This window comes from Equus quagga, unplaced genomic scaffold (assembly GCF_021613505.1).
Source record: "Equus quagga isolate Etosha38 unplaced genomic scaffold, UCLA_HA_Equagga_1.0 153_RagTag, whole genome shotgun sequence".
In the NCBI taxonomy this organism is placed as follows: domain Eukaryota; kingdom Metazoa; phylum Chordata; class Mammalia; order Perissodactyla; family Equidae; genus Equus; species Equus quagga.
The window spans coordinates 7233903-7242559 of record NW_025796915.1 but is presented as its reverse complement, the minus strand read 5'-3'; the positions used below and the strand labels follow the sequence as shown (position 1 = coordinate 7242559).

General features: G+C 47.7%; 1 long non-coding RNA gene across 1 annotated transcript; it reads right to left on the bottom strand.

Annotated features, from left to right (window-relative positions):
* Nucleotides 1-2655: 2655 nt before the first annotated feature.
* On the bottom strand, nt 2656-5985 carry LOC124233102 (uncharacterized). Its single transcript, XR_006886974.1, has 2 exons — nt 5427-5985; nt 2656-3542 (listed from the first exon to the last, which is right to left on the bottom strand). It is a non-coding gene; the product is annotated as an uncharacterized LOC124233102 (long non-coding RNA).
* Nucleotides 5986-8657: the final 2672 nt, after the last annotated feature.

The following is an 8657-nucleotide window of genomic DNA, read 5'->3' as shown; positions in this document are numbered from 1 at the left end:
TCTGACTACGTTTGTGCAGATCATCAATTACCTCACCTCTCCTTGCCTCCAATCATCTATCTCTACACTTCAGACCACTTTGACCCCCCCATCCCGTAAATATCCCTGAATCTCTATTTTCAGGGAAGCGGGTTTGAAACTCATGCTCTTGCTTGCTCACTTGGCTGCCTTGTGATTAAACTCTCTCTCTGCTGCAATCTCACTGGCTTGGGGTTTGGCTTTCTGGGCAGTGGGCAAAAACGAACCTGGTGTGGTAACACTGCTGTGGTCCCAAGCCTTCCACATCTCCAGGATTTAAGGAGCAGGTTCAGGTGAACTCAGACCCTGGAGAGAGGTGACGGCCTCTCGTCTGCTGGCTGGGACATGTTTGGTCAAGACGGAGCCTGTAACATGCCAGTGTGCACCGAATTGCTGGGTGCTCCACAGCTTCTCTTGTGAACCAGTTTTCTGGGGACAAGCTGGGGCTGCTGCCTTAAAGAAATGTCTTGTCATTCATGCTGTGATTCCCATGGGTGCAAACTGTACAGGGTTAAAGGAAGGGAAGGGAAGGGAAGAAAAGAAGGACAAGGCAAGGTAGAGAAAGCAGGAAACACGAGGCAAGTCTGCTTTGGTGAAGAGCTCAGGCCACCACTCACGGGCAACCAGAGACAGGCATTCTCCAAGTGTTACTGAAACCAAAGTGGGTTCTCTCCTGGATAGTTAAATCAGACTCTCCACCAGAAGCAGTTGTCTCAGAAGATAAAGTGTACCTGCAGCAAATAGGAGACCATGAGGAATCATTTCCAGAGTCATGGCATCCCCGAAAAAAGGGAAGCAGGGACTTTTATTTCAAACGGGGAATGAATATTTACAAAGGAGAGGAGGGTATTCACTTGTGCAAGCTCAGTTGGAAAACATGCTTCCATATATGCTGCAGGTTATGGTAATAAGGCCTAAGCTCCTCCTGGAGAGATCTGAGCATTAAAAATAAGGCAAAGGTCATAGGTGCAGCTCTCCTGGTGAGGCTTGGTCTGGCTCAGGGTGGGTGGTGATTGCATCTCCTTAACATAACAAAAGGAAAAGAACAATGTAGAACAACAGTTGAAATATCCAAACCCACCCTTGAGTTCCTTGGGGCAACTAGTCGGTGACACAAGGTCACACAGGGTCTGACATTCATGGCTCACATTTCCTGCCTTTGGGACTCCCAAAGCCTGATAGTTCTTGGCACTCAACAACAAAAAGCAAGAATAATATTTTAAGTCTTCCAATGAAAAGTCTGAGTTCATAGCTATTAGTCTTATTCTAAGAACCAATTCCTAGGAAACTTGACTAAGCATAAATTACAGAGTTCTTGGATCAGCCCAAGATTTTTTTCTCACGTAAGCCACAAGTACTCCACCCTCCTTCTTCCTTCTTGCATCTTGGAGGCAGGGCTGAGCCTCGTGTTTTGCAACCACCTCCTCAGTGTGGAGCCAGGGGAAGAGCCCTCTGTTAGGGGACCCGGGCTCCAGTCCAAGCTCCACCAACTCCTGAGTTACCTCCAGGAAGCCACATCTGTTACTGCCCAAGGGGGTCATCTGCCCACTGCAAGACATGCCAATAGTTAAGAGGCAAGGTAGGAGGAGAGAAAGGGTTTCTTTATTACAGCTTGATAGCAAGAGGGAAGATGGCCAACTCATGTGCAAAAGAACCATCTTACAGAACAAAGACTACAGGCCAGTTACATATGGGGCTGGCCTCCAGGTGGGGAGGCGGCTGGTCTCGGTGGAGGTAGACGTCTGGTCCCAGTTCCTGATAGTCCTTTGTTTACTGGATATGCATCAGAGAATGAAGCAATGCCCTACTCCCTGATCATTCAGTTGTCATCATGATGGCTATCAGCATAGGCTCTCTGCCCGGGAGTCATCACATTCGTAAGAAACTCAAAGGAACAAAGTTATCAACTTATAACAGCTGGGAGGGGCCAAATAATCTACAGAGCATGTCTGGGCTAGTTAATCACAGGTCATTCAAAGTTGCAATACGGTTTCTTTTCTACAATATGGCTTCCCTTGTGTCAACTTTATGTTGAGCCAGCATCACATCCACTCCCTGGGCCTCAGTTTCCCCATCTATAAAGGAAAGGTTGCAGTAGATCTTTCATGGAAAAAAATCTGTCTACACATTTTTACTGGGGAGTCAGAATTTTTCCCATATAACTAAAAATTAATTTTAAGTGTTTGGAAGCCACTGGAATAAATTACCTTCAAGGCTGTAGCCAGACCTAATTTCTCTAGAATTTCTAAAGTCTCTAGACGTCTCCAAGCTCAAAAGTGGAGGCAGAGCAGGGAGGAGGGAGGTGGACTTCTTTGTGCAGCCGGCTTCACACAGCAATCCCCCCCACCATTGCCCTCTCTCATAAAAAGGAGTGTACCTCACACATGTCACCCAGCTCCTGAGCTCAATGCTGGTGGCAGGGGCAGCTGGCTGCTGCTGCAGTAAGTGGGACTCCTGTGCTAAGGACGCAGAAGGAGGGTGGGAGGGGAGTAGGACGACCACGGAGGAGGGGTTCTTGCCCAGGCCTGGAGCTCTGTCCCACTCTGGAGAACAGACCCCTCCAGGAGAGATGGAGAAGGGAAGGAGGAAGGGGCAGGAGCTGACATCTATCCTTTTTACAGATAAGAAAAATGAGGATTAGGGAGAGGAAGCATGGTAGCCTCATGCATCAAGTGGTGGACCCAAAGAGCCAATGCTGTGGGCTGTGGGGTGAGCTGGAGCATCAGGACCATGACCCCGGTGGGCAGTCAGGGTCACGTCTACTCAGCTATTTCTGCTTCAAGAAGACTAATCAGGATTCTTTTTCTGGGATGTGGGAAACAAAGGAGGTGGTTGAGAATAATCAAAACAACCTTTGGAATGTGTGCAAAGGAATTGAATGTCTGTTCTGGGCCAGGGGCTTCCTCCTATGGTCTTTTCTTTAATCCTCACAACTTCTTCCTCTTTATATCTGGTAGGAAGAGCAGACGTGATCGGGCTTAGAGAGGGTCAATGGGCTGCCAGGGAGGGCAGAGATCCACTCAAGACCAGCCCTTCTCACTCACAGGTCTCAGCCCCATCATGCGGCTCACTGGCCACACTTGCTAAACAGTTAATTGTCCCACATGAGTTCCTTGAGCACAAGACCATTTGTTGGTCACCCTCTCCCTGTTGTCCCTGATCCAGTGCTGGGTACAGAAGAGATGCTCAGAATCAGAGCATGAGTGTCTTCCAGCCCATTGTAAAATATCTGAAGCCAGTGTCATAAACATGAAGCCAGGCAGAACCACCTACCGAACAGGCCGGAGCCACCTGCTCGACTCGCCAGAACCACCTGCCGGACCGGCCAAAATCAACTGCCGGCTATGCCAGAACCACCTGGGGGACAGTCCGGAATCACCTGCCAGCCATGCTGCAACCAGCTCTCAGACGTAACAGAACCACGTGCTGTTGTCTTGTCAAGTTTTTTACCTGTATGCTCCTGAGTGCCAGAATTGCTCCCAACAGTCTTTCCTTTTAGCAGGAAATTATACTTCACTGGAGTCCTAGGAAAAAAAGCACTGTGCTAGGAGTCCACTACTGGAGTAACCACAAACCCTCTGTGTGCCTCAGTTTCCCCACCTGTGCCATGAAGGGTTCCCCTGGTGAGCCTTAAGTCCTCTTCAGGGCCTAAGGACTCTGACCCTTTTATGAGTGGGGCTCCCCCCGATCCATCCCTGGAACAGGGACCAGGAGGATTTCCTTTCTAGGCTTGCTGTCCGGAAGCTGCCCCACACATAACTTGTCTCTGTGGTCCTTCCTGCTTTTCTACTTAAAAATAGTCTCTGCTCGGCTTTGACCAGATCAAAGGGACACATGCTGCTGGAACTTGCTGGCCAGAGGCTGTCACTGTTAATTCTTGCCTGCTGGATGCAAGTGAATGATACCAGGTTCTGTAGATAGAAAGAATGAATAAGGAATATAAGTTCTGTGAGGGAAGGAACCATGTCTCCTTGATCATTGATTTATCTCTCAAATGGCATAGAATATTTATTGAAGGAATGCAGGAGTGGAATAGCAAATGAGTGGAGATGGGTCCTGCCTACCTAGAGGTGACAGGTGGGTTAGCTGGGGAGAGAAGAGGTGCACATACAAAAAGGTAAATAATGACTCAAGGACCGAGTCTCTGCACAAAGCAATGGTATAAAACATTGCAAGACAGCACGTTCAGGCCAAACTTGTGGTGCAGACAGTAAGGGCTGCAGGAACATAGTGTAACTCTGGACTGGGGACAGCAGGAAGGGCCTCTGGAGGAGGTGGACTTTGGGCTGGGCCTTGAGGGATGAGCCCGGTTTGTTGGGTGGAGAGCTCCCAGAAGCTTGCCCCACAGAAGAAGGGCCGTTCCTGCAAAGGCTCTGTGTTGGGAATGAGCAAGGCCCGCTCAAGCTCTCCAGCAGAGGGTGCACCTATATTCCAGGACTAGTGGGGCTCAGAGCCTCCTGGTCCAGGCTCTACCCCTCAGTTTGTCTGTCTGATAAACAGAGGCTCAGGATGTCTACCCAAGGGGGTCTTGTCGGGATTTCCTGGGATATGTTTGCACAAGCATTTTGCAATGTGAGAGATGTTCTGCAAATGCTAATGCTCACCGTGACCCCAGGGCTTCCTACAAAACCTGTTTCTTGAGGCAGGCATGGTGTTTGCTCTCTCCACGGTTCCTCAAGCTGAGGGACAGCCACTCAAGGCCCAGGAAACTGACAAGGACCAAATCAGCAGCCACTGGTGGAGCCATTAGTATGGCCGAGCCCAACAGGGGACACACGAGGAAGAAGACGTGTCCTAGCCTTCCAGGGCTTAAATAGGAGATAAGAAAAGCTGGTCAAAACTCACTATCCTCTGAAGTTTTATGTATCAGTTCAAAATGATAATAGAACTTTCTGAGATAGTATACGGTGAACTTAACTACCCTGTTTTTCATGAGGAAGTTGTTTCAATCCCAGAAGGGGTATAGACTGTATTTCATCTCATTAGAATGAAAACACAGGGGCCCACCTCACGGCCGAGTGGTTAAATTCGCACCCTCCGCTATGGAGACCCAGGGTTTCGCCAGTTCGGATCCTGGGCGCGGACATGGCACCACTCGTCAGGCCACACTGAGGCGGCATCTCACATAGCACAACTAGAAGGACCCACAACTAACAAATATACAACTCTGTACTAGGAGGCTTTGGGGGAAGAAGGAGGAAGAAAAACACAACTAGGAATAGATGTTAGCGGAGGGCCAATCTTTTAAAAAAAAAAAAAGCAGAAGTTCTTAATTAAAAAAAAAATGCAGGATGTATCAATAAGCCAGGGCACTGGGGAGTGGACAGGGAGTTAGAAGGGAAACTAGGAGAGGGTGGGGTCCTGGAAGCCAAGTGAAGACGGTGGTTCAAGAAGGAAAAAGTACTCACCTTCGTCGAATGCCACTGCGGATGGAGAAGGACCACTCTGCTTGGCCATGAGGAGATAACTGGTAATCTTATTAAGAAAGGTTTCTTTGGGGGATAGAAGTCTGATTGGAGCGGGTTTCCAAAAACATAAATAAAAAGTGAAACTGAATATAGGCAGCTCTTTCAGGAAGTTTTGCTATTAAGGAGATGATGGGCAACAGTCAGAGAAAGAACGATCCAGCGGGGAAGGGGAAAATGATGCAGAAACAAGGAGATAATTGCAGGTCACCATCCTTGAGCGGGTGAGGGAACGCCGGCTCCGGGGAAAGGTGGCAGGGCTGGCGCAGCGAGAAGCACAGGCAGGGGCGCATTGTCTTCCCGGCCGTTTGTCCACTTCCTGACTCGTCCTGGCAGAGGAGAGTGGTCATAGCAGTGTCTCCACCCTATAGCAACAGGGGCAATTCATGGGCTACAGACTCAGGAGTTAAAATCAGGCGCCCAAATCAACAAATAATCTGCCGTAGGGCTAGGGTGAAAACACGTCATGCCTCTGACAAAAAAACGTAGAAAAAAGCACTTAATTCCCAGAACAACCAACTGGGAGCATGGCTATATAAAAGAAGCTCTGTGCCCCCGCTACAGTAAAAGATACCCCACTTCACCCAAGAAATGGGGAGAAGAGGATCTCATGCTTTTTCCTTCTATGATCATGTCTCAATTCACTGCGAATCAGACAAAACCAAATAAAAACTGCAAGATATTTTTTATCTAATGGACATAGATTTTAAAGGATAATCCTTTATTCACAAGTGTTTGATGAAACAGGCATTCTCTTAAAACATGGGTGGAAGTAAAGATTGGTTCGAGATTTTTGGGAAGCAATATGGCTATATCAAAAGACTTAGGAAGGGCCGGCCCTGGGCCGAGTGGTTAAGTTCATGCACTCCGCTTTGGAGGCTCAGGGTTTCACCAGTTCGGATCCTGGGTGCAGACATGGCACTGCTCATCAAGCCATGCTGAGGTGGCGTCCCACACAACACAACCAAAGGGACCTACAACCAGAATATACAACTATGTACTGGGGGCTTTGGGGAGGAGAAGAAGAAAGAAGACTGGCAATAGATGTTAGCTCAGGGACCATCTTTAAAAAAAGACTTAGAAAAGTTTATCCTTTTGGGGGCTCAGTAATTTCTCCTTTGGGAATCTAATTGAGAGAAACCCCCAGAAACTTGGATAAAGATTTAATCACAACATTTCTCACAAACTTGTTTATGATAAAGGAATAAATATAAGAGAATTCAACGTCTAAATATAGAAGACTAGTTTACAGCATTTTGACATATTCATACTTAATACAGAGAAATGCTTAAAATATGTTGGTAAGTGAAGAAGAGTTACAAAATTATTCAAAGGGAATTATTCAATGCTATCTTAGGGATTGTATATTCTTTCTTCAACTATGTATAGTCTAAAAATTACCCTACTTATTGAATTATTTTAAAATTTTAATAATCATATTTTTCTCCATATCTTTAATTGAGTTTTCTTCACAACAACTGGAGTTGGTTTCATTTCCGTCCATTTTTATTTCTTAAGTTCTTTTTTAATGGATATTTTTCTTTCCTTTCTCTCTTTGAGGATTCTAAATATGCCTAAAGTCTATTTTCACTTCTTACAGAATGAATTCTCCCTATTATTGTTTTTATTGGCTGTCTTTCTTAGCATTGGTTCTTTTTTGGGTCTTTTGGAATACCAGAATGCTGGCTCATCTTGAATGGGGTCTGTGTGCGTGTGCGTGTGCGCGTGTGCATGTGTGTTCATGTTCAGCCCTTCTCTTGTACCTTTGCTGTTGCTTCCACCCAGCTTCCTGGACCCCCTGTTTAATATTGGCCTTGTTTTAGTGGCTTGGAGCTCCTGTCCATGACAGTCTGAGGATATTGTGGGTCCAGCCACAAAGCAACAGTTGGCCTGGTCCAGCTCTTGGCTACGAGGCTCTGTCAACTTCTCCTTTTCTCCTAAGTGCAAAATATAAATCCTAGTGCAGGCAATGGTCAACCACAGCTTTCTTCAGCTCTCTCCCATGAGCAGAGGCGCCCCCAGCCCAGGGCTTCACAGCACCTCTCAGCAGCAGGACTCCAAGAAGCCTCTGCTGGCCTCTGGACCCAGAGTGGGACAGGACCTGAGCTTCCGTTTCACTTGCCATTTCACATTTCTGCTTCATCTCTGGTCAACAGATTATCTTATTTTTGAGAGAAGCTGGTCTTTTAAATTTTTAAAAATATTATATCTGTCATTGCTTTGTGTGTGTATAGATGAGGAGACCTCAAAGAGTGAATGTAGTGCCATCTTAACCAGAAGTCCCAAGTTGCTGTTTCTTACTTTTCTGACTTGTGCTGGTGCGTGTGAAGGAGACATCATTAGCATTGGTGCTGACATTTGCTGACTGCACTGCTTACTCCACTCCCAGTTATTTTTATACGTGCTCTCATCCTCAGGAGTCTTTGTGTGTGTGTGTGTTTGAGGAAGATTGGCTCTGAGCCAACATCTGTGGCCAATCTTCTTTTTTTTTCTCCCCAAAGCCCAGTACATAGTTGTATATCCCAGTTGTAAGTCCTTCCAGTTCTTCTGTGTGGGACACCACCACAGCATGGCTTGATGAGCAGTGTGTAGGTCCACGCCCAGGATCTGAACCAGCGAACCCCAGGCTGCCAAGCAGAGCGTGTGAACTTAACCACTCGCCATGGCCAGCCCCCTCTACTCCCAGTTTTCTCTAGGCGTTTCCCACAGGGGGCACTCGGCTCTCTCACATGTCAAATCCGGCCACTCTCGTGCTCCTGGAGCTGTCTACCACCTGGCAGCCATTTGAGGACATCTCTTCCCACTGCACCAGAGCTGATGTCCTTTTGGAAAGCCCCTCCCAGTGCAGGGGTGATCTCATGGGCCTCCAGATATTCAAGACGCCCAAGCCCAAAAGTACCAGAGCTGCCTGAATTCCCTGCGAATGTGCAGAGGATGCCCCTCTCTATTCCAAGAGCTCAGACCGGAGCTCAAGGGCAGAGCTGAAGAACAGACCAGGGCTGTCCTCTCTTTCTTCCCAGGTATTGCCCCAAGCCGGCCACTTCCACTGCTCTCCTCCGGGGCCCCTTTCCCGCAGGGACGCCAGCTCGCGCGATGCGTTCATCAGACACAGCCCCACTCTGGGCTACCTTCTGCATGTGACTGGAAAGGAACACTCAATTTTAGCAGTGATTT